This window comes from Anser cygnoides, chromosome 2, assembly GCF_040182565.1.
Source record: "Anser cygnoides isolate HZ-2024a breed goose chromosome 2, Taihu_goose_T2T_genome, whole genome shotgun sequence".
Lineage (NCBI taxonomy): Eukaryota > Metazoa > Chordata > Aves > Anseriformes > Anatidae > Anser > Anser cygnoides.
Genome location: NC_089874.1, coordinates 141,843,296 through 141,868,575, shown reverse-complemented (window position 1 = coordinate 141,868,575; position 25,280 = coordinate 141,843,296). Strand labels below are relative to the sequence as shown.

Sequence of the window (25,280 nt, the reverse complement as noted above, 5' to 3'; positions counted from 1 at the left end):
CAGGGATGCTGAGTATTTGCTTGCCTCTATTTGACTAGAAAACAGAGTGCCTGGCGATGGCTGTTTGTTTACACGGAGTGTTTGGGTGTGAGGGGGAAAGCAGGCACATTTACATTTACATTTCTTTACTGCGTTTTTTCTCCAGCTCCCACACATGAGCAATAGCCCTGCAGGGTAGGGTGGGGGTGAGATATGTGTGTTGCTCTTTATTTCACTGTAAACTTCGCTCTGAGTGCTAGGACTTCTCGGGGGAAGATAAACCCTCTTTTACCATCCGTAGGGGTATAAATCACTCCTAATTAACACCATGGTTAAGCTGCCTGGGGTGGGAGGCGAAGAAATCCTATAGCTTGGCTGTGCTCATTCCAGAGTGAACGAGGTGCAGGAGGACACAAAAGCTCAGGAAACTGTACAAGAGGGAAGCCAAACTGACACCCTGCAGTCCCCTAGCCCCGAGCAGAGACTGTTTTGCTACCATGAAGTTGCTCAAGCTCTCACCGCCCAGGTACCCACTGCCAGAGTCAGTTCCTGACCTGTGGAGGTTTCAGAGGAGGTGCGCAAGGCAGACACGCGGAGGTAGGTGCAGCACCTCTCCGTTTTATACGTGAGGTTTTTGAGCAACTGACTTGCCAAAGGTTATGTGGGGAATCTCCGCAGAGCCAGGAATTTATTACCCCTTGCCCAGATCTCCAGCTGCTGCCAGAAGCAGACAAGTAGTTTGCTGAATGCTTCAGCCCGACTCCTGGAAAGTACTCCTGCATTCCCACTGAAACCAGTGAGTTCCCCAGTAGAGCATACATTTATTTTTAAACTCTACAGGCAGGGGTTGCATGTTTTGACAAACTGGCACCAGATCATTGAGTGCCTTATAGATTCTTAGCCCCTGAAACACCGTCATGACTAACTGCTCTTTAAAGCTGCCACCGCACCGCAGCCGTCCGTGGGCTCCGAGGCAGTGCCCGAGTGCAAGATGCCTTTCTTGGTCTAGCCTTGCGCTATTTTAGCTTAAATCACCTGCAGAGATGACAGTAGAGTTTAAGGGGGGAGAACAATTCCGAATGAATTGTGCTCACAAAATAGACAAGCCACGTTTGTAATGTAGGATTTTAGACCCAGGTGCCTTCGTCTTGTCTTATCAGAGCCGATTGGTTTAGCTCCTGTGCAGCGTAGGTTGTAGTTAAACATTGCACTGATAACTCTAAGCTGGCATCGGTATTTACGCAGGACAACTGATGATGCAGCGTCGTAGCTGGCTTCAAGGACAGCTCTCGCCTTGGAACTCCTCGAGTGGAGTCCATCCTCACCAGCGTTTTATAACTCGTGATAAAATCTTTCTCAGTATTATTTGTCTCCTGTATGAAGTGCAGGTGGTGAGCACTGAGCTTGGCACCACAACACGGTGGAGCAGGAAGTAATCCCCTAGCGGGGATTTCCCTGATAGCCCCAAGGTCACTGCAATGAGCAGGCAGCAACTTGGGGAAAAGCAGCCTTTTTCAGGACGTCCCATCACCCTGGCTCTCCTGGGACCTTGTCTGTGAGAGGTGAGGTGTGAGAATGGCTTGATAACAGCATACTTCAACCCTTCATCTTGCAGTGAAGTTGAACAAAGCACATTTTTGTGAGGGTCCTGACAGATAAAAGCATTTGAGTCACCGTGGGTTGGCTTTGCCCACTGGAAGAATACGTGGCTGCCCAGAAGAGTTTTCCCTCCTTACTCCAGGTCATGCATTTCTGCCCTCTTGTGTCACAGCAGCAGCCTTGCTCTTTCCTCTTCCAGAAAACTGTTTTGTTTCTGGTTTTAGTAGAACTAGTTTTCAGGCAGGTGAGCAGGCTGGTTTGACCCCATTAAACTCCATTGCCAAACTGTGGGAGTGCTGGACACAACACGAGGAAGGGGATGGGGGTTGTAGGGCAGGCCCACCTCTTTTGGCAGTAAGTCAGTTTTAGTTTTGAGTTAAAGCAATTGAGAAAGTGCACGAGAAGCAGTCTTTTCTGTTTGAGATGAATAAAAGCCTTCCAGGTGTAAGCAAGGGGAATTAATTAGAGCATTTGCCCGGCCCAGTTCTTTTCCCGGAGTCTCACACGTGGCTGGCTCACGTGATAATCTCTTGGCTTCACAGAGACGGCATCACCAGCAGCTCTGCAGCGTGTTTCATGAGCCTCTCAGCGTCCTTCAGCAGCTGGAGTAGTGGTGGATGTCTGCAAGTGCAAGACAACCTCACAGCATCAGCATCACGGTAGTCACAGTGAACCTCCTGAATTCATGGAAGTCTGTTGAGAGTGCAGCTATCCAATGAAGAAGGTGTTTTCTAAGCCACAGGTGAAATGGCCAACTTTCCTTCGAGAGGTGTGCATATGGAAGGTGTTGTGTCTGGTTTTCAGACAGTACTATGAAAAATGTCAGTCATTCTAAGTTGTCCTTTGCACTGCATCACCCTTCTTTGCTTTGGAAGCGATTTCACAGCTGGCTAGCGCTCAGATTCTGTTAGCTGTAGACAGCAGATGCCTGGGGTTAAATTAGATGCTTTGGCCCTCCAAACGCAGCCTGGCAAGCTGTGGGGCAGGGAGGGGGGATTTCCCCTCTGTGCTGCTCCTGCTGGGTTCCAGAGCTTCCAGGGAGAGGGGAAGGGAGACGAAGGATATCTGAAAATCTTCAGTGTAAACAAGGCCAATTATACAGACATCAATTACCCCAGTGTAAACAACCAATCGCACTATAATGGAGAGAGCCTTTTGAGCCTGGGGAGAGAGCTTTGAAGTGCCTCTGCTCAGAGATTTCCCGTTAATGCAGGGAATTGCACCAGCAGCAGCCCTTGGCTGCGCTGAGTGCAGGTTGGTGGGCTGGGAGGTGGTGGATGTCCTCCATGCGACAAAACAGCAGTTAAAATTCCAGCAGCAATGGGCAGTAGCCGGTGGCAACCTGGCCGTGTGCTTGCCCCCATCACCCAACGCATATGGATGGTGGCGGTGTGAAGGGAAGGGATTTTGGGGTACATAAATGCGTACTCATTGCCTTTGTGTCCAGGAACTGCTTGGCCTGCACTTCACTGACTGGTCATACACCCAGTAGGTCTGTAGCCTCCTCTGACTTTAGGTCTCTCTAAGCGCCTAGTGTGATTTTCTCCCTCAAAACATACTGCTTGTTCAGGCCTGACTGTGTGGCAGACGGAGTCCTCTAAGCATCTCTTTATTTTTGGTGAGCTGTGGATCAGGCCCCCCAGGCCTGCAGATGAATCCTGCAGCCTGTGTAACGCCAAGGGCTGCAGCAGGCTCCCTGGCCCTGGTCTCCAGTTCTAGGAGAGGAGTCGAACACAAGGATTTCTTTGCAGGCTCTTCTCCCCATGCCACATGCCTGCTCCTCCCTTAAAATTCCCCTAAGATTTGCTGTGTACAGCCCCCGTCCAGCCTGAGATCGAGGTGCAGGCCTTGCCCCCCTATCCATGCAGTCTCCTCCTGCTAGACATCACATACCAGGACAGGAGTTTCTCATGTTTCCCCTACATGTGCCGAAGTGAATTCCAGTTTTGTAGCAGTGCCTGCCTGATTCTTGCATTTTCCGTGGAAGAATACCAGTAAAGTCATACCCAGGTTAACATTAAATGCGTCTGACTCTCAGCTGGGAAGAGGATTATGGCAATTTAGGCTAATAGCTGCCAAATAATAGACAGGCAGATACTCTTAAATTGGTTTAATTTATGTTGGCTGGCCCTGACAATTGGAAGAGAAGATAAATATACACAAAGCTCGGGGTGTTATGATGCTAATTGAAAAGTCACCAAAGGAAGCCTTCATGGTGTGTGGGAACCTTGGTGCACGGGATTAGTGGCTAATTAGCGGCTAGGAGCTTGCGTGCATGCCTCCCAGCTGTCTCACACCGAGCACCTTGGCCCATGCAGTCGATTCTTGCCCTTGATACAAGCATTAAAGCCAGGGCTGTGGGCAGCAGGCAGCGTGGAGATGGAAAGATACAAATCGTGTCAGCACCGTAGCAGGCTCTCCTAACACACACAGAAGCATTTGCTGCGTCCTGAGCCACAGCAAACATACAGGCATTTGAGACCTGAGCTCGTTTTTTTTTTTTTTTTGTTTTTTCTCTTTTTAACAAGTGCACAAACCCTGTTATCTTACTTTCTGCCTCTTTCATGTCAGGTTTGCAGCAGATGACAGAACACGCTCCAGAGGCCCTAAGCCTCAAACCCTGCTCCAGACTCCAAAGTGAATGCACACAGGCAGCGGCAGCCCCTTCTTTGCATTGTGTTGTAGAACCACGACATTTAAAAAATATTTCATCTGTCTGTCAGTGCCTCAGTATTTCTTTCTCAAGCTTTTCGCTGGTATAAGAATCAGAGATTTTTTAATTAATACCCTCGTGTTATATGAATCCAAGAGCTTGGCATCTGGAAAACAGAGAGACATACAAAATGGTAGGAACTGGTGTCATTGATGCATCACTGACACCACTGAACTAATCAGGGCTTGTTTAATTAGGAGCACATCTATTTTGCCCAATTGTTTTCCATTCATATGTGGGAATCCCTCATATATTTTTTCATTTTAGAAGGCTGTTTTGTAACTCTGAAGAGTTACATGTTTTCTTCGTGTCCCCATGTTTAGTTTTTCAAACCTGAAACAAGTGCAAACACAGCTTTAAACTGTTACACACCCTCTCAATTAAATTAACCAATATTAAACCTCACAAAGGCATCAAGTAGCAATACCAGCAAGTTTCCATTGCGATCATTAGAGAAGCTCCAAAGCTTTCTTTCCATGTTACCAGCTCTCTGAGTAATGCAGTTTTGCGCAAGCTGGAGCCAGAAGTGGGATAAAATAAGGAGCCTGTGCTCATGGGCAGTGTCCTGTGGTGGGTGAGCTGGTGGTTGTGGAGTCAGCTTTTTGGGCAATCAGCAGGTGGGCATTTGTCATCTGGTTTCCTCAACCCTCCAGACAACCAACCCTCTTCTCCAGCTGCTGAGAAAAAGCTGAATCACCCATGATATCCCCAGTAAGAGCTGATTACAAAGAGGACGTCCTTCTTATAGCAGCTATGTTGTTGTAAAAGTGATGATACGGGAAGAGGTAAGGTTTGCAGGCAGAGCTAGTAGCTTATTTGATCGCTTACGTGGTTGGGAAAAGTTAACAGACTTTCAGGTGTAGTTCTTCAACAGGCCTGAAAGAGAAACCTCGAACTTTGAGCTATTCTGGCCCCCCCTCAAAAATCCTGTCGGGAGAATATACACCACAGCCCCAGACAGCCAGCTCTGCCGGGGATAAAACCAGCTGCCAGGGCGGCTCCAGGAACCCAGGTGCTACAGGAATCTTAACAGCCTATGTGGAGCAACAGATTCCTGAAACCTTCAGTAAATGTTTGTCAAAATGGGAATGAGAGAGACATGGAAAATCAACATTTTCTGGCCACATTATTTCCAACTGGTTTTAAGAGGGTATTAGTAATACAGCTTTTCACACAATCGCTTTTAAACAGGCGTGCTTCGTATCAGCCATCTTTTAAAATACCTTCCCTTTTAAGCAAAGTACCCATGGGTACCATTAGTGATGGTTTCAGGTGCTACTGGACAGCAGTACTGAGACACCGAGTGGAAGCTGGTCGGTGCGGTGACTGATGCAGAGTGGGAAGTCGGTGACAGCACTGCGGGCTGAAAGATGCTCCAGGCTGGAGCCTGGCAAGGAGCTAGGAGCATGTGAGTCCTCTGTTTAATCTCACTGAGTCAAAAAGACAGGGGAATCCCAAATCAATCAGCTGAACAGAGCTCGCAAAGGGGCCTCCATTTGTTTGAGCAGCATTTGGGGGAAGTCTTAAGAGGATTCTCCCCCAGGGCAGGGACTTCTCTTTTGTGTTTGTCCCTCCTATAAAGAAACTTAGTGAACTCTTCCACCACCTGCCACTCACGGTCCTCAACAGGCAGGTCTGGAAAGGCCTGGCAACCTCCTGGAGACCATTGCTTCTTTCATCGCCTTGCAGGACATCCTATCTCTTACACTGTTTTCTTTACAACAGAGAGAAGAAAAAGAAGGAAGGAACTGCAGAGAAGAAAGTGCAGAAGAGTTTCTAATTCCTGTAGGAATCTGTGCCTGACACATTGGGTCTGCAGGAGCCCAAAGCTCTGCTCAGCCCCATGAAACCTGGTTGCTTAAGTGCCAGGATCCCTTCTGAGTGAATCCCTCACCATTTAGAGAAGGTGCTGGACTGAGTTGTGCAAGTACATCTGTTCTCAGGTCAGTCAAAAAAAAAAAAAATATATATATATATGTAATATATGTATAAGTTTAAAGCATTAGCCTGTTCCAAAAAAAAATATGCGAAACCTCAGTCTGAAGCTTCTGTTGAACTGAAAAATAGATATTTAAATGCTTTTTCAAATAAGGTTTTTTTGATATAGCTTTATAAATGGGAGTTATAAATAAAGCCCAATTAATTTTCCAGTGGTCTAACAACTGCTTTCACTGGGTCACTTCCAAAATAAAATTCACCTGTAGTCTGAGGTGACACCTGGGACATCCACAGAAGTCTGGTTTAACTGGGGTAAAGCCGAGGTGAGAGGCGGGTCAAAATCAGGCTCACCATGGAAGCTATCCACAGCCCTTGTGGAGAGAGATTACCATCGTGCTGGGGAGATCACGTTTCTGTTATGACCAAAAACAACTGGTTTGTGCCATTCACTCTCCCCTCTTTGTTTATTAGGGTGTCTCTGACAGCTGGGGGACTCGTCGTGACACAGGGTGAGCCGTGGTGAGACTGAATCGTGGTACTGAAGGAGAAGTGTCATCAGGTCGTGCCACGCGCCGTGAGGATGTGTGGGGACCATGGCTCAGGGCACAGAGAGCTTACAGCCCAACCTTGTAGGATGGAGGGTCACAGAAAAGTTGGGACTTAATTTTTAATGTGATTTATAGCTGTATTTTTGGGGCGGAATTCACTTTTTATGTTTGCATTTTGATGTAGAAGCATACAAAATATTTCAGATGTTACCGTAAGAGCAAGCAGCCTTTCTGTGAGTGCTTCTGCAGGGGAAAGTCTGTTCTGTGAAATTAGCCAGGGGGACAGAGCTTTGTGGTGGTGGAGCAGCTTGGTCTGAGCCTTTTTTCCCCAGGGAAAACTGATGAAGTTAAATCCTGCCATCTTTACAGGCTCTCTGGGCGACAGCAACAGGCTGCTGCCTCTGCCTGTGTGCAGAGAGCCTCCCGCTACGCAAGCTGATCCTGCCACGCTCGGCGGAGCAAGTCTGAACTGCGCGAAATGAGCAGGAAATGCCAGTTTCCAGCCCTCCCACATGGCCCCGGGCTACTTTGCACGCTAACTTTTCCAGCCTCCGGAGTTTTTACAGATTAATCCCTCACCGTCCCCACACCGATTTTGGATCGGCGCAGCGCTGCTGCAGTGTTGGGAAGCTCGTGTGATTTTGGAGACGTTTGCTGTACCGTGTTTATTGGTCTGCCTGCTCCTCTCTCCCCTTTTTGGTAATCCTCCGCTCTCCTGCAGGTATCAACACGTACAGGAAAGCTTCGTCACAACAAATAATAGCCAAACACGCCACTTTTTTTTTTTTCCATCCGTCGAAAATACCATCGTGCTTTCAGATCAGTCCCGGCGAAAACCGTCGGTGGGGCTGCAAAGAGGTGAAAGGTTTGCGAGTGTAGGATTTTGTGGAAATATATACTTGTTTGGACTTGGCCCAAGAGCTTCGTTTACCCGCTTGACAGGTAACAATTAGCGAGCAATAGCTCTGCTGGCTGGAATGCAGCTGCAAGGGCCAGCAGGCGCTGGGTTACCGGGTGGGCAGGTGTGGGTGCAGCGCCCAGATAGGTATGTGCATGCACAGCATTCCTGGGAATCAGCTTTCCCCTAAAGATGCAGCGATGACTGCAGGGCACAAAAGGGCTGGGCTTAGCCCGGGCTCAAAGACGGTGAGCTGTTTGCAAGGTAAAGGAGTAAAGTAAACAGCGGGAGAGAAGACAAGCTGAGGAAAAGGCTGAGAAGCAGCTGCTCCCCCCCTCCCCCCTTTTATTTTTCCATCGAGAGGAGAGTTTTGATTCTTTCTCAAAAAATGAGAATGTCATGGGAGATAAAAAAGGAGGGAAAAGATGAGATAGGGTAGAGTTGATTTGAGGAAAAGTGCATGCCTGTCTAAAAGTTACACGACCAGGTGGCCAGCATGGCTCAGGTGCTGCCGAAGGATTGGTCTGCAGGGGTTTTGTGCACTGCTCCCCAGCACTGGCACAATGGCTTATAGCAGACCTGAGAAGTTCACTTGGCATGGTATAAATGTGAAATGGGGAAACCATACATCAGTTGGCTTAGAAACATTTAAACAACTTGTGTGCTCAGCCCTCAGCTCTGCCCTTAGCATGAATCCAGGCGCTGATGAGTTTATCGAATAAAAGCACTTTGTGAAAAACAGCCCCGTCCCCACCTCCTGCCAGCACCCTGCATCAGCCCCTCCGATAGTCCAGTCCCCAGAGGGAACCCGTGGGATAACTTATGTGGACTGTCAGGGAATTTGCAGGTGTTTTTAAAATGTTTGATATTTCTTCCTCACGGCAAGTAACCTTCTGTTTTAGGAACAAAATCAGTTGCTGATTCTTTTCATATTTTGTTTTCATATTTTTGTTCCCCTTTGTGAACAGGCTTTTTTGCATTTGTGCATTTTCACTTGCATGTTTCATGCTTGACAAGCAAGCTATTGTGTGGCTGGAGAAGCCACATCCTCTTTCCTGCTCTCTGTAGTTTCACCTGTAGACTTAGAATAGTGCGTCCCATCTTCTTAACCACAAGAGACAGATAAGTACTGCTAGTTATGTACACATATGTCATTATAAATCTCTATTTATTCATAAATCTCTATTTGTTCATATCACACTGTAATTCACTGTAACCTTATTTCACTAAAATGACAAAGTATTTTTTTTTTATTTTTAATAAAAATAATGTATTTTTTATTTATAAGTGTCTTCCCTGGCTGAAAGGACTTGATTCTTGGTCTACTGATTGATGTCATTCGAGGAAGAAGAAGTCCAAGCACAATTAGAGGCAATTTTCCTTGATCTTAAAGGACTCAGCATTACTTTGAGCCATAAAACACTATTTGTACACTGTTATTTACTCTGATCTTCATTAAGAGGGACTCTCTTTGCTCAACAGTGTATGGGCTAATATGTGGTCATTAAGCCTGATGACTAGCTGACCCTATAGCAAGGTCTGTACTGCTCCTCACAAGCTCCAAGCAGGCTACAAGCAGCCACCATAGGAGCATGGAGACATCTGTGCTCTGTGGACCAACGCTGCTGTCCTATGGCCAGTTCCCTCGCCCTTGCCACCACCCCGGTGGTGGGGCTGGATGGAGAAGCTGCAGGGACCTGCCAGTGGGCAGAGCTGGTGGCATCCCCGCTCTGCTCCCAGCCCCTGAAATCCCCTCCCTGGGCAGAGATGGGAAGGGGGCAATGTCAAAAGAGGAGTATGGAGTAAAGACCATCCAACCACGTACGCACATAGCAATAACGTAAGTGAAGAGTTTGAACTCCACCGTTTGAACTCCTGTACACTTTTGACCTCCACGATGTTATGTTTTTTTGTTTGTTTGTTTTTAAAATAGAACAGAAGTTGGGAGGGACCTACCAAAGACCATCAAGTCCAACTGCCTGACCACTTCAGGCCTAACCAAAAGTTAAAGCATGTTATTAAGGGCACCATCCAAACGCCTCTTGAACACTGGCAGGCACGGGGCATCAACCACTTCCCTAGGAGGTCTGTCCCAGTGTTTGACCACCCCCACGGTAAAGAAACTTCTCCTAATGTCCAGTCTCAACCTCCCCTGCTCTCTCGTCACTTCCCAGGGAGCAGAGGCCGGCACCTCGCTCTGTGCTTCCCCTCCTCAGGAGGCTGCAGAGAGCTGTGAGGTCGCCTCTCGGCCTCCTCATCTCCAGACCAGACAGCCCAGTGTCTGTTTCAACCTCGTAAGGTTTCCCATCACCTCCCCATCAGATAGGAGGACAGGACCTGCATGCAGTGTTGGAGCCCCGGGGCTCTCCAGACCAGTTACACCAGCGGTGTAACAGTGCTCTCTGCTTCTTACATTCCTGGCATTGCTTTTGCCCGGCCGCACGCAGGAGCAACACTTTCATCATGGTCTTCATGGTGGTGATCACGCTGCCTCGTCATGGCAGAAGAGGAGTGAAAAGCTCTACCAGCAGCAGCCTTCTGAGAGAGTTTTCCTTCACCCTCCACTTCTGTAAACGCTTTCTGTGAGCATGAGGGATTTAATCTTTCCATTCGGTTGCTGCTGCTTTCTGCTATATCAGCACAGCCGCCAGAGCCGTTGTAAACATTTCGAGTGGCGTCAATGAAAGGTGACTCAGGAACAAACGTGATATGAGGAATTTGGAAAGGCTGGAAGACTAGCCAGTGTACCAAACGCTTTTCTAAATGGACACTGAAGGGATGAAGCTATGGAAGGGATGGTTTGGGAGACACCTTCCCACTGCAGCTGTGCAGTCACAGTGAGTAAATGTGCCTTTGGGAGTGCACAGTGTTTTGAAAGGGCATCGTGCCACCAGTGAACGAAGCTTACAGTGACTGACCACTGCTAATTAAAAAGCAGGATGACTCCACCTGCTATTCGGGTTCTGCACAGAAGGCTGGCACCACTTTGGGGTGAATATGGGGACTCCGGAGTAGATGACGAGGGCTCTTTTGTTCACTGGTAACTACCAATAAAGAATCCACCAAATAAAGCGAATCATAAATGGCATTTTAAATAGTCCCTCACCCCAGGAAAGCAAATTCTAGAAGAGCAGTGTGGAAAAAGGACCGACCCAAAGGAATTCACCGCCACAGGTCATTCGCCAGCAGCACCACGCTACGTCAGGAGGAACAGAAAACACATGACCCGGCTCCGTGAAGTGTTTGTGGAGCTTTTGTCACCATAGTACCGAGTCACCAAACACAGAGAGGTCCCTCCCATGGCTCGTAACCCAACACGCAGTGGCTGTCGCTGGTTTCTGCGGTCCTTCTCAGTCTGCCCGGCGTGTGACAGCTGAACGGGGCAATGCCGGGCACGTACGGGCCTCTCCCTCCCCACAGCACGCTGCCAACAGTTCAGTGCTCCCAGCAGCTCTTTAGGAGCTTTCCTGGGCGGCTGAGTAGAGCAGGTGGCTTCACACAACCATAGGTCTGACTGCCACAGGTGTCACCCCCTGCTACCCGGGTAAGGACACACAAAACTCTCCACGCCGTACACCTAGGGTTGAGCTGTCCTTCTCCAGACTTCACCTGTTTAGAAGCTTTCTGAAATATTTATTGGTCTGAGGCTTACGGATTAAGAAATTTTTAGCCAGAATGTTTCTGCTGCATGTGACAGTAAGAATAGATAAAAAATGCAATACTTTGTCCAATTCTGTCCTCATACTTACAGAGACCATGAATGCTATTTCAGATGGTAGAACTAGACATTTTGGGTGGGACAACAAGAAGCTGGAGAAGTAGAATAACTGCTGTACCGCTGCAAAAAGGCTTCTCCGGCCAGAGGAGGTGCACTGAGAGGAGAGGCTGCAAGGAGCGATTCCTCGAGGAGGTAACCAGCAGGAAGAAAACAGAACAATTAAAACCGAAGGGCAGTGTTAGCACAAGGACAATAGGGTGCAAACTGGCTTTAACATATTCTGGGTGGTAAAGAAAGGATGGCATCCTAGCAGGGGAGAAGCAAGTTACAGGGAGAGGTCCCCAGGAGGAGCAGGGCAAGGAGCGTGTTGGGGGCCCGGGGGTGCAGCTCGGTGGGGAGTCCCCTGCGGGGTTCGTGAGCCCTTCCAGACCACTTGCTGGGGCAACTTCTGTGTTGGCATCTCCTAACTTTGGAGTTATCAAGACTTCAGGGCACTTGGGGAGTACCGTACGGGGTCTTCTGCAGCATTTATTGTTCTATTTCATTGAATAGGGTGACGCTCACATAGGCTTAATTGTGTTCTTGCAGTTGTAGTAGAAAAAGAGAAACAAACAAACAAACAAAAAAAGCTATCTATATTTAACAAAACACCAGTGATTCAGTCCTGACATACAGAACTTGGCTCACCCAAGACTGGTTGGGACAAAGCAAACAGTGCATTGTTTGACTGCAGCCCAGCTATTGATGGCAAGGCTTTGTGGAAAATAAACCACAGCTCTGTGGATTCCTTCCCTGCCAGGGATAACAAAGGTTATGAAGGATGAGAAGCATCCCCTGGATAGTCACCGAAGCACAGTCTCTCCTTCAGGCTGGGGAAAGATCAACATGAGGGAGTAATGCCTTCCTGAGCAATGTGTTGTGATGGAGGAACTGAGATTGTAAAGGATTTGTTACTTCAAGTGACATGCATAATTTATTAAATCTTTTCAATTCTGAGGAATAAAGAGCAAACACGAGTCCCCACACCCATGCAAACACACAGATAGGTTCTTGTGCAACTCCACCCCCTGTGGCTGCTTTTTGCCAACTTCCGCGATGACTTAATTTAAACAAAATCCCAGGACAGACGCACTCAGGAACACTTCGGTGTAACCTCAGCCCGAGCTTCCTTTTAAAGCGGCAGGTCCCTGGGTCTTTTGAAGGCATGTGTGCTCGTTAGCATCACACCTCGTCAAACAGAAGCCAATGAGACCCATCTCATTTTGAAACGTGCCTAAATCTTGATAACAGCTGTGCTACTTGGGACTGCTGTTGGTGCTACCTTGCAAGAGTAAAGCGAAGGTTTTGGGAATTAGCACTGTCCCCAGTACTCTTTTTGGCAAACAGCGCTGGATGGGAGCTACGAGGAAAAAAACCTTCCTCCCATCAGGAGACTTTGTTGTTCTCATAAAACAATGGGCTAAGTCATTTTCCTCCTATTACTTCAGCTTCTGACTTTATAAAGAGAGGACAATTACAACCATTTGCTACATAAAAAGACGTACAGGGAAGTTTAATACAGAACTGTCTTTGAGAGCAAACACCAGATGCTACAGACTTTCAGAAGTACAGATTTGTTAATGAAAAGGCTCCCTTCATCCTTGTCACAAAGGAAAAAATAAATCGTGTATGTATTTTTTAGACAATCTCACCACTCCACTCTTGGAATATCATACTGAAATACAACCTAAGACTATGCTTCAAATATTAAGCTAAAAGACTCAAATATATTAATGTAAAAGATGCAAAGGTGGAGCTGACCCAGGAACTAGGGATATGGGCTTGGTCTATTCCTAGGCTACTGAAGCTGTGATTGCTGAAGAAACAGCACAGTTCAGCGCAACTCAGCTTGAGCTGGCAGCCGGAGAGCTACGTGACCCTGTCCAGAAGTCTGTTTGTCCCTGTCCCAGCCCATCCTTAGAGCTGGGAGAGGAGCAATAGGGCAGCGTGGTGTGAAGGAAGGCTCTCGGGACATTAAGGTGGATTGTAGTGAGCCACTAGCAGCATAGCGGTGTCCCTGTCAGGAAGGAGGGGTGAACTTCTTGCTGCTTTGCTATTGGAGCCAGCAGGAAAAAAGAAATCACTAAGTGCTTCGGGTAATATTCAGTGCTTCTGTCAACACCACCCAAATTACCAGAGTACTTACCAGAGAGACAAACCTTGGGAAATCACGTCAAATGTGTAGCAACCAGTGATCTCATGGTTTTTCTTATTTGAGCAGCGCAGGATGAAAGCCTCCTACAAAGCCTGAGCAGACACCTGACGTGTCCCAGCCTGTTTCCTTCAATGGCTAAACGAAGTCGTGGCAGACATTGAAACAAAATCTCGCTCTCTGTGTGCAATTGCATCTGAAACTACAGCAGGGCATGGCCGGCTCTATGGGCAGCCTGCACAAGCAGAGGCGATATTTGAGGTCGCCTGCAGCTCTTTGGGGAGAAGTTTAATCTGGTCTCGGAGTATCTCATTGCAATCACTTGAAGGAGGACACTTGCCCAGGACCTCTGGTATTTGAGGATGAGTGGTTTTGCACAGGTTAGCTTTCTCAGGAGATGGCAAATACTTTGAGGAGGAAAATCTGTGGTTCTTTACAGAACCTTGTTCTCGAAATCCTCCCGAGCCTCCTCTGTCACACACCAACTCCAATGCCTACAGCCAGACGGGCTGCAGAGGACAGTTATGTGAGGAGGAGCACTGGGAAGCACACCAGGAGCATCCGCTGTCACCAGGCACCCACTCAACACGCGGTACAGGACCATCAGGTTTGCTTTCCACTCCGAAGCCGACGGTAACATGATGCTGGTTAACATCTCCGTAGTCCACTCCTCCCCTTCCTCTGGTGCTGCTGTGTAAATCAAGCCTCAGGACCTATAAACTAATGAACATGCTAACCTATCTCAACTGCATCTGTCCCTAATATCCCATTAAAAGTCTCGTGGTCTTCATAAATGCACTCTGCGAAAGGCAGAATGAAGCAGAGTCAAACGGAAATTTACCTTTCCCCTTTCCGATAAATGTCCCGCTGAGAGATAAAATAAGCTACAAAGGACACTTCCAAAATATTTTATCTTTCCCTGCCCCCCTCCCCCCCCCAATCACAGGCTGGATTTTTTTTTAAGGAATGTTTTTATTTCAGTATGAAAAAAAAATCCCATTAGGTTTTAATTCACATTCTCATGATTCAAACATCCTTAGTAAAATGTTGACTCTTTTCAGACAGGTTTTGTAAATAATTTGGAACTAAATCTTTCCAACCTGTCTTTCCTTTCCCCCAGGAGCCCAGCCTGAACACCAGGGCACCCCGGAGGAAAGGACTTCTGTGTAGCAAGTTGCAATTTTATGATGGTGTAAAACAACAACAAAAAAGCCCTAAACAATTAATGTTATACCTGACACTTATTTACGAGTGCACAGAAGCAATCTGAAAGCTGTAAAATCTGTCAGCAGCCTCGTTTAATCTCTCGCTGTGAAAGACATTGGTACTTGTCACTTTTATTACCGGCAGCGCAGCGACTGCGTACTTTAGAGCTTGTTAAGTCAGTTGGGTCGGATCCACAGGCGGTGTAAATCAAACTCCTGTCCTTGCTCCAACATATCTGTGGTCAGGGATTGCTCTGCGGAGCCATTGCACAACCGGTGCCGCCCCAGGGGGCTCTTACATCAGGTGCAGCCTCCGTGAGCTGCAGAAAGGCCGGGATCCGGCCCCACGGCCCTTTCAGCTGGCCTTTTGGCTCTGCTTGCGGCTGGGCCCCAGCCCCACCTCGCTCTCCTGGAGCCTCTGCTGAAGCCCCTTGGTCCAGCCCCATCCCCTCACAGCCCCGGTGCCACGTTCAGGAGCGTGGAAATGGCAGCTCTGAACAGATTCATTTTTGGGGGAACGTCAGGGTGAGACCAAGGGCTGGGACGCTTTTCTCCCCACTGGGGAGGGGAGGAGGAGCCGGTTTTTGGCAGCGGGCTGCGTTAGCACAACACTTCGGGATGAGTAAATAGCTCAAGGTAAAAGGGTGGTGAAGATCTGAGCAGAGTTGCTGTCAACCGAGAAAAAGCACTCGTCGCAGACTTCTCCCACAGCCGTGGAGGGAGCCTGCATCCCAGCTCCGTCCAGCTCCCGGCCCCGTGACGTGGGACTGACGAGGACGCCGGGCTCGAGCCTTATCTCCCACAGAGCAATAAAAGCCGCCTGGTGAGACGTTATGAAAAGCACCTCTCGGCTCTTTCCCAGGTTTTAGTCTCTCTGCCCGTATCATCCTCGCCCTGGAAGGGCTTTCTGCCGCTGGGGTCGCACCGCTCGGAGCTGCCTCTCAGCAGGTCCCAGCCTGGGCTGAGCTTGCTGGTGGTGCCGCAGGGAGAGCTTGGAGTTGAGGTGGGTCTCACCCACCCACACACCAACGGGGAACACCCGGGGCCTTAAATCTGCTGCCAGGTGATGCTGGGGTACCCTAGGAGATGCCCTGCACTACTGCCCGCACTGGCCATCACCCTTGAGATGCCCGTCCCTGGCTTGGCAGCAGCTACATTTACCCTTTGGCCTGGGCTGTGCCCATGGGCCCCCACTGTAAGCACGTTTCACAGAGTGGTTGAGGCTGGAAGGGACCTCTGCAGGTCACCTGGTCCCAAATGGTGTCCTCCGTATATCCATCGCAGTTCTCCTGTGCGATGTGCCTCCCGCCGAGCTTCTTGCTTCATCTGTCTCCGCAAATCTGCAAATCCCCGGTGAGGGAACCTCGGCTTGCAGCAGGCCGAGCAGGCTTGTTTTCAGCTTTCTCTTGAACAGCAACGCCACAGGTGGCAGCTCCTGCTGTGGCGGTGCCATCTCATCACGAAGTCGGAGCAGTATCTGACTCTGCATCTTCCCTCACGGCTTTTATCGTTCGGGTCTCACTTTCCCAGCAGCTGAGGGATGAGTGGCACCAGCAGCTACATGCCTGAGCTTCGGGTCGTCGTTCTGCGGCCGGTTATCAGCCGTGAGGCATCAAATAGCTGTGCCTGATTAATGCAGACGCTGTACACAAGGCCTCCTCTTCAGCTGCAGTGCTCTTCAGCCGTGCTGAACGTGTGAATTCGTGAGTGATGCTTGTGTGAATAATCACCAAGATCAGCTAGATCTTTTTTCCAGCTGGCTCGCCCACATCTGCCTCTGCCTTCGCTCCAGGAGCCTCTGTTCCCCCTGTTCCCAACCTGAGCTCCACCACTTGGCTTCCCTGTACTTTAAGTGCGTATTTCAAGCCACTGCCTTCTCCAGTGCTCCTGTACGAGGCTTGTGAGAAATGCCACTGGCATTTACCTCACAGTTTTCAGTCCTGAAGTTACTTTCACGTGTCCTTTTTTTTACATACTTTTCCTCCCTTTCACACACTCCTACCTGGTCCTGATGGCCCAGAGCACACTGACTTTCCGTGTTGGATTTGCTTGGAAATACACCAACGTAGTGCTGGCCTTGGCCATCTGGAGGCTCCTTCCCCAGCCTCTTCCACGTCCTCTGTGCCCGAGGTTCAGACAAGGCGCCGGTTGTTAGCGGTGTGCAGGGAGGGCTGGCCTCTGTTTGCACAGCTCCTTTTGGCAAGGGGACAGGGAGCTTACAGCCGCTGCCAGATAGCGCAGGCCTCCAACAATAAAAGCGCGCTGCTTTTGTCACCTCTGGACTCTGCACCGAAGAAGATGGCTTTGGCTGCAGCACACGACGTGGTGGCTACCAAACTGCTGCGGGATCCATCCAGGCCCCGGGCCGGAGCTGCAGCCCGTGGAGAGGAGCCCACGCAGGAGCAGGGGGTCTGGGGGGAGCTGCCGCCCGTGGGGGACCCGTGCTGGAGCAGTTTGCTCCTGGGGGATGGACCCCGTGGGACGGAGCCGTGTGGGAGCAGTTCTTGAAGAGCTGCTGCCTGTGGGCAGCCCCCGCAGGCTCAGATCGGGAAGGACGGCATCCGTGGGAGGGACCCCACGGGGAGCAGGGGCAGAGAGCAGTGGAGACAAAGCATTGGGGACTGACCACAGCCCCCATTCCCCGTTCCCCTGCACCCGTTGAGAGGGAGGAGGTGGAAGAGGGTGGATGGGGGGAAGGTGGTTTTGGTTTGCTTTTAGTTCTCACTGCTCTAGTCTCTTACTAGTAGGCAATAAATTTCACGAATCTCCCTATGCTGAGTCTGTTTTGCCCATGACAGTAATTGCTGCGTGATCTCCCTGTCCTTATCTCAATCCATGACCTTTTATTTTTCCACCATTTTCTCCCTCTGTCCTTTTGAGGACAGAGAGCAAGAGAGCGACATGATGGAGCAGAGATACCCACGGGTGTGAAATCACAACGTCCTGGTGTGCAGAGTGTGAGGCCTCCGTGGGTGCCTGCAATGCCACAGGTGATGGAGCAGCCTCTGGTGGGTGCTGCAGGCGGGCATTGCTGCTCCCCTCTCCCCACAGCCCTGGCTTCTCAGCCTCTTTCTCTCTGCACCACAGGCTCTGCGCCACAGGCCGTGCTTTCCTAGGAAGCAGCCCCGCAGCATGGAGTGTGTCAGAGCTTCTCAGGAAATCCTTCTGCATTGCTCCATGCCCCTGTGATTGCTCAGGCCCCCTCCCTCCGCTGCTCACAGGCGTTTTCGCTTCTGCCCCATCCCGCTTGCCAATTTCCTCCCCTGTTATGCAGAGTGGGATCTCACGTGCTGCAGCACGGCTCCCGCTCCCTCTCACCCCTCAGGAGATCTCTGCCGTTCCTCAGCTCCCCTGCAAGCAGCAGCGGACCCGCAGGAGCCACAGCTTCCCACACCTCTGCCCCACCGCTCCCTGCTGGGCATCTCCCCCCCTGCCTGCTCTGCTATTGCCACGGCCGTGGCAGCCCCACTCTCGCTCCTGTTTGCCTCCATAGCACGCGGTCTTCTTGTTTCCCCCCCTGATATCTTGCACCAAAGGACTTCAGTTTGGTACAAGACCCTGGGGCAGCGACTCCTGCTCAGGCCCTCTCACACCCCCCGCTCTCACCCACATCTGCTGATAATTTCTCCCAGGCTTCCACTGTTTTAAGCTGAAACTGGGAGTCTGCCTCAAATATTAATTCTAGGCATTGCCAACGCTGATGGAGAGGTTCAGCCACATCCAAGAGGAGGCGAGGGATGGGTGCTGAAGTGCCTGTGAGGACCTTGAGGACCTCTCACGTGGCTGCTGCAGGTGGCACCAGACATGTCCCTTTCCTGGGAAAATCCACCAAAACACAGCCAGTTTACAAACCTTCTAAAAGCATCCCCCATCTGCACAGCAAACCTGATCTCCTATGGGGTTTGTGGTGTTGAGGACTGATTTAGCTTCCAGGAACAAATAAGTGCCAGCTGGAGGCTTTTTTTTTATTTTGTGGCAGGGACATTTGAAAACCACTGCCCCACGTATGTCCCTCTGGTGAGTGATAAATTGCAAGCTCCTGTGGCCACTTTTCCCATAGTTTGGGAATTTATTGCATCTCTTTCCTCTCTCTGCTCCCTTATTTTTGTGAAATGAACAGGGAATTAATTATAAGTGTGGCACCTGAAGGAGGCAGCCAGTGGCCTCCAGGCACACACACATCCTCATACATGTGTGCACACTTGTGCATGACTGCAGAAGCCTTTTCTCTTTTAGAAAACAAGACTTCTGAGGAGCGGCTGAGGAACCTAACCTCTGGTTGTTTAGTCTGGAGGAGACGAGGCTGAAGGTAGACCTCATCGCTTTCTACAACCACCTGAAAGGAGGATGCAGCAAAGTATCAGAATCTTTTCTGTGGCAAGTGATAAGATGCAAGGAAACAGTCTCAAGTTGCATGGGGGAGGTTGATTGGATATTAGTAAGAATTTCTTCACAGAGAGGGTGGTCAAGGATTGGAACGGGCTGCCCAGGAAAGTGGTGGAGTCCCCATTGCTGGTGATAGTTAAGAGACTAAAGGGGACCTACAAAAAAGCTGGGGAGGGGCTGTTTGCCAGGCAGTATAGTGATAGGGCAAGGGGGAATGGCTTTAAACTAAAAAAAAAAAAAAAAAAAAAAAAAGGTAGATTGAAATTAGGTATAAGGAAGAAATGCCATTGGACACAGCACTAAGGGACATGGGTTAGTGATGGGACTTGGTAGGTCAGGTTGATGGTTTGACTTGATGACCTCGAAGGTCTTCCCCAACCTAGATGATTCTATGATTCTTAGAAATCTGGATTCACAGCAGGGATAGCCTCTGGTTTTGGCCAGCATCAGACGTTTGTCTGAGGAGCCAAACCCTGAGATGCTTGGACAGGGTGGCAGGACATCACCCAAGGAAAACAGAGATGGTTTTAACATCTACCTTAAAATAAATAAATAAAATAAAATAAAATAAAATATTATTCTTCAAAGACTACAAAGTACATACTCAGAAGTAAGGCCATGGGGAAGAGATCTGGCTCATTGTGGCAGGCTGTGGTGGCAGAGGCATCTTCGCCGGGCCCCATCTCAGACCAAGTTCAGAGCAGGGCCTAAGTAGGGAGTTACAAATCAAGCACGGGGCTGCAGAAAGGGAACAGGGGAGTTATCCGATGGCCGTGTGCAGGCATCCTCTGCTCTTCCACTGGCTGCAGCTAGGGGATATGGAGTCATCACTGAAAAGGGACCCTTCGTGCCTGTGAGAGAAGCAGGGGAAGCTCACCTCCACTGCCACCTAAATTTGGGCAGCAGGTGAGACACTAATGAGGGAAATCCTTTTTCCTCCCATGCTGATAGTCTCATGCATAGCAGAAAAGGTCCTGCTGCCTGCAGAGGCTGTGCTTCCCAACGAGCCTTCACCCAGCCCTGGTGCAAAGAAGACAGCTTTCATCTCTTTCAGAACAGCAATGCCGCGGAGGCCAGCCAAAGCAGCCTCTGCAGCACGAAGCTGCTGCTCAGCAGCAGTCGGATTCAGATGTATTTTGATCATTGAGCTCCTGCAGGACCCGTTACAAAGAATAATCATGGTTTGGCACCCAAGGGAGTGCACAGTTGGGGGCACAAGCTGCAGTTTGCTGGTACAAGAGGAGATGGCTTTGTCCTCAGCTGTTGCCTGCTGCCTGTTCGGGGTTCATGGCTATGCCCTGTAGGGCCTGCTCCAGAATTCCAGGTTTCTTAGCCCAGAAAAACAAAACGTCTGGCAAAAGCAAGGAGAAAAGCAAAGGCTGGCAAAGCGTTTTCAAGGATGTCTTGGTTACTTCAGTCTCACAAGTGCTATGCAGAAGAACCTCAGTGGGCTTTGTGCATGTCTAACCACACCAACGTGCTGCTCTCACTGAGCCTCTGCGGCTGCCAGGGCTGGAGCAGGTGCCTGTGTCAACTGCTTTCCTGCTTAAAACAACAATAATTTTGGTCCAGAGGGGGAAAGGACCAGTCACTGTCAGCAGCTGATAGGTCTCCAAGACCTGGAACCGAGATACGCCAGGAAATGATCATGCAAATCTCATTAAAATGTGTCCATCCTCTTTCTGCGTGAGTTAAAAAGCCCCGGTGCTCCCTGCCAGAGCAACAAGTGTCAAAGCTGACTGCGCTGGGCTAAACCAGGAGCAGATCTCAACACAGCCCGTTGAGAAACAGGGCCAAACACTTCGGGATTTTCTCTCGGCCAACCTCTAATTGCAGGGTCTAGCAATCGTCAGCAGCTGAGAGCTGAGGTGTGGATTAAGCAACAGCTTAAGCAAGTGAGCATTGCAAAACAAAACAAAAACAAAAAACCCAACAGCAACAGAATCACAAAGGGGCGTTATTTTTCTGAAGAACGAATCCAAGCTTCTTACTGCGCAACAGGGCCAGGCGCTTGGAGAGGTGGCCTTGCAGGTGCTCGCTCTCCGCAGAGGGCGTTGCTCGGACGTAGCAAGACGCACAAGGCTTTCAGTCTGAGCCAAGATCACTTCTGGAGCCTGGCCTCTGCGTCTGGTTTGTGTTTAGCTGTTGCTGCCTTCATTCAAGGGTGCAAGCACAGGGAACTTGGGCAAGCAGCGCCCGCTAATGCGCTTCACCTTCAGAAGGCAGCGGAGCAATAACGTGCTTGAGTCACAGCTGAACACACTCGATGGGGCAGACGCTGATGCACTTCACTAAATTTAGATCAGCCTGGATCATCTGAAAAAGAAAGCAGAAAAAAAAAAAAAAAAAGGAAGGAGGACAGAGAAGGCATTTTCTTTCATCAAGATGTTAAAGAGTAATCAGAGAGAAATGATAAGGGCAAAGAAAATATTAACACTTTGCATCTCTGGCTGCAAGAGAACAGATATTTCCTTAACCAATAATCTGATTACTGAGAGCAGATGATGAAGAATTAAGAAACCAGGAGATAAGATCAGGAATAGTTAATATATAGCTTGGGATCCATAAAAGCAGTAAAACCGAAAGACCACATGCAGGCATGCTGAAGGAAATGGGCAAAGAAATTAGAGACGCTTTAGCAAACCTTTTCAGAAGTTCAAGAGAAATCTCTTAGGATGGAAAACATAACAAAAAGCAATTGCTGAGGGAAAGCAGCCTGAGGGCAAGTCAAGGCTATGTCTAGTCAGCTTGAAATCCTTTGCTGGAAAGTCTAAAAGCTCTCTAAAAGATCAGTTTGGAGAAATGCATAGAAGAGCACGGCCTTCCCAGGCACCCTCCCTAATTTGCTTGAATTCACAGAGACTGCTGCTGGCAGAGCACAACAAAGCAGTGGCACACGGCAGGAATTTCTCAAACAATGCCTGCCTTGAAAATAATTTTTAAAAAGAGAAACTGGAAGAGGTATGTGACTAAAAACCAAATGACCTACACAGGAAGAGGAAAAACACACTGAGATGTATTTGTCATGATTGTCCTTGCTGTTTCAATCACAGAACCACAGAATGGTTTGGGTTGGAAGGGACCTTAAAGCCCACCCAGTCCCACCCCCCTGCCATGGGCAGGGACACCTCCCACCACACCAGGCTGCCCAAACCTCCAGCCCCGAGGCTTCTCCAGTCCCTGGACAAGTTACATGGCAAATCCAAGTGTCATCACGGGGGTTCTGTAAAGCAGTTTTAAGTTACGTTAAACATTATAACAATGCATATGATATTACAAAGACGCACATCCAGCCCTTTGTCATATGCAAAAGCATTACACTGGCTCTGCTTGTTGGATTTAGCTAAATGTGGAAACAAACTTGCATGGTCTTTGCCTGGATGACAGGAGGGTTGGCACAACGGGGATGGCAAGAGTCGTGCAGCTGCAGTATCATTAAAGAAAATGAAGCAATAAGTTTGCATTGTTTGAATTAAGTAGATGTGATTTATTAACTAATGAAAATAAATTCAGAAGATTCTGGTCACATAAATATATACAAATAAAGATAAAGGTAACCTAGAAATCAAAGCCTGAGATACAAATTTTAAAAAACATTTTAATTTGGTAAAATATTTAGCTAGGTGATATTGGTTCAGCATTTTGGTCTCAGCTCCCCCACCAGGATCAGTACGCAAGAAATGACATAAAGTTGATATATCTTTAATTTCTACTGTTTTATTTCCTATGCTCTGTGTAATGGTTATTCTATTTAGCTTTAGCTCCCTTAAAATAAAGTGCTGCAACTCATATTCTTGGTATTGCTATAATGCTTTGTAACTTCTGCCTGTGCTAGCATTTCAAAAGTAGCTAACCAGAGGGGAAAAAACTTCATGTAAATGTTGTAATTCCATCCATTTCATTAGACACCAGCATCTTATGAAACAGAGAGCACAATGACCTCATTTACATGTCCTGCTAATGATGCTGTTGCACTGCAATGTCCAGAGAGCTGCTGTGCTTGCGGCTGGCCAGGCAGCTCTGCAGTTTGCTCGTGCAGGCTCCTGCTTTAAATATTAACTCTGACATGAAAGCTTTTGCTGGGACAGGTGAGAAAAGAAGACCATGAAGAGGAGGTATCAGCAGGTCCCACAAAATCACAGAGTCCTGGAGTGGCTGAGGCCGGCAGGGCCCTCTGGAGCCACCCGGTGCCACCCGTGCCCAAGCAGGGACACCCAGAGCAGGGTGCCCAGCACCACGTCCAGGCGGCTTCTGAAGGGCTCCAAGGAGGAGACCCCACAGCCTCTGGGCAGCCTGTGCCAGGGCTCCGTCACCTGCACAGCACAGAAGGGCTCCGAAGAGTGCCGAGAACACCATCAGCCTTCTTAGCAGCCAGGGCACATCGCTGGCTCATGTTCAACGTGGTGCTCACCAGGACCCCCAGGTCCTTTTCTGCAGAGCTGTTTCCCAGCCGGGTGGCAGCCTGGACATGAGCCCAGTAAATCTGTGGGCACCTCACCGTTGTAGGAACACCAGGAGGAGCTGCAGTGGGAGACAGGACCCAAAGCTGCCATCTCAGGAGCCTCAGGGTGGCTGAGGAGTCTTCAAGGGATTTCACACTCCTGCTGCAACAGAGAGTGTTCAGAGTTCAGCACCGCATAAAATAATGTAATGGCCTAGCAGCAGCATGTCACACAAGGCTTGGAGCAGTCCAAGCTTTGTAATTGTAGCACAGAGATACTGGGACATGGGGCAGGAAATGAGGGAACCCATAAAATGCTCCACCTCAAACCCTGAAGTCAGAGGTGAAAAACTGCAGAGAGCCTCAGTCACATAAGTGCAATGTTTACGAAGCTGGGTTGAACGATTTCCAGTATGAGGAACTGCTGTGAGTTTTGCATGCAAGTAAGTTGGTGAGTAAAGGGAATCTTGATGATGCCCATACTTACGCCTACATCTACATCATCTATCATGTACTGACTATGCAGGAAGAAGGATTGACTTCTCAAAAGAAGCCAAAAAAAATAAAAAAGCAAACATCTAAATTATTCAAGGACACCATTGGAAAAGCCCTTTACAGTTTTGTTACTTGCACAGCACACACTAGGACAAAACACAGCAAGCAAGCACTTCAGCATTGGCATCCTCTTATATTCCTCTTATATTCCTCTCTGCATGTACAGAAGCTGGGGACAGACTTGCAACCATCTCTTGCCATAGGGACCATGGAAACACCGAGGCTGTGGCTCTGGAGGCCTTATGGGACAGAATAAGAGAGTGAGCATTGCTGAGGCTGGTGGGCACCTCTGGGGACCATCCAGTCCCACCCCTGCTCAAGCAGGCTCAGCCAGAGCAGACTGCTGAGGACTGTGTCCAGCCAGGGCTTGAATATCTCCAAGGCTGGAGACTGCACAAACTGTCTGGGCACACTGTGCTTGTGTTGAACCACCCATGCAGTAAAAAATGATTTTTCTCATTTGCAAACAAAATTTCCTTTATTTCAGTCTGTGCTCATTGTGTCTCATTTTTGTGCCACTCTAGCAGGAAACACAGAGCAAATATTTTGTAGAACATTTTGCCCATTTTGTTTGGCGTCTGTCATGAGCAGAGTACCAAGAGAAGACTTTATATCTAAGGCGCACCTATGAAGAGACTGAAAATGCAGTGGGTCTTGCCGTCTTTCAGTCCTGCTGGTCTGAATCCAAAGCAAGTCCAGCATCTCTGGGCAGGCGCTGCAGAGGAGCAGGTTTCTGAAATGCAGCTGGTTCCTGGCATAAGCCAGCTTTCCCTGTAGGGCCATGCCACAAGTGGCCAGCACCGCTGCCAAGAGGCTCTGCAAAGCAGGATGCGTAGGGCAAGGGTTACTTTAGGTGCCAGCATCAGGCAGGAATGCTTCCCATGAAGAGGGAAGTGGTATGCCAACGTTTGTACTGCTGTTGTCAGAAACCACAGGAGCATTTTGTCGGTCCCAGCAGTGCATGGACTGGATTGTCACAAAAAAAGTTCTTAAATCCTACTCATGGACTTGATGTCTGTGCAACAATCTCAGGTAAGCAGGTGATTTCCTTAGGTATAAACCCTAGGCAGATAAAGTGATTGCGGGAAAAGGATGTCTCATGCCAGTCT

At 49.0% G+C, this 25,280-nt stretch overlaps 1 long non-coding RNA gene across 2 annotated transcripts; it reads left to right on the top strand.

The window, feature by feature from the left end:
• Positions 1 to 4,994: 4,994 nt before the first annotated feature.
• On the top strand, positions 4,995 to 9,213 carry LOC106035245 (uncharacterized). 2 transcript variants are annotated; one of them, XR_001206652.3, is made up of 4 exons: positions 4,995 to 5,076; positions 5,564 to 5,699; positions 6,017 to 6,234; positions 6,701 to 9,213. It is a non-coding gene; the product is annotated as an uncharacterized lncRNA (long non-coding RNA). The 2 variants fall into 2 exon arrangements; XR_007165203.2 differs by lacking the exon at positions 4,995 to 5,076 and having other exon boundaries at positions 5,083 to 5,699.
• The last annotated feature ends 16,067 nt before the right edge of the window (positions 9,214 to 25,280 follow it).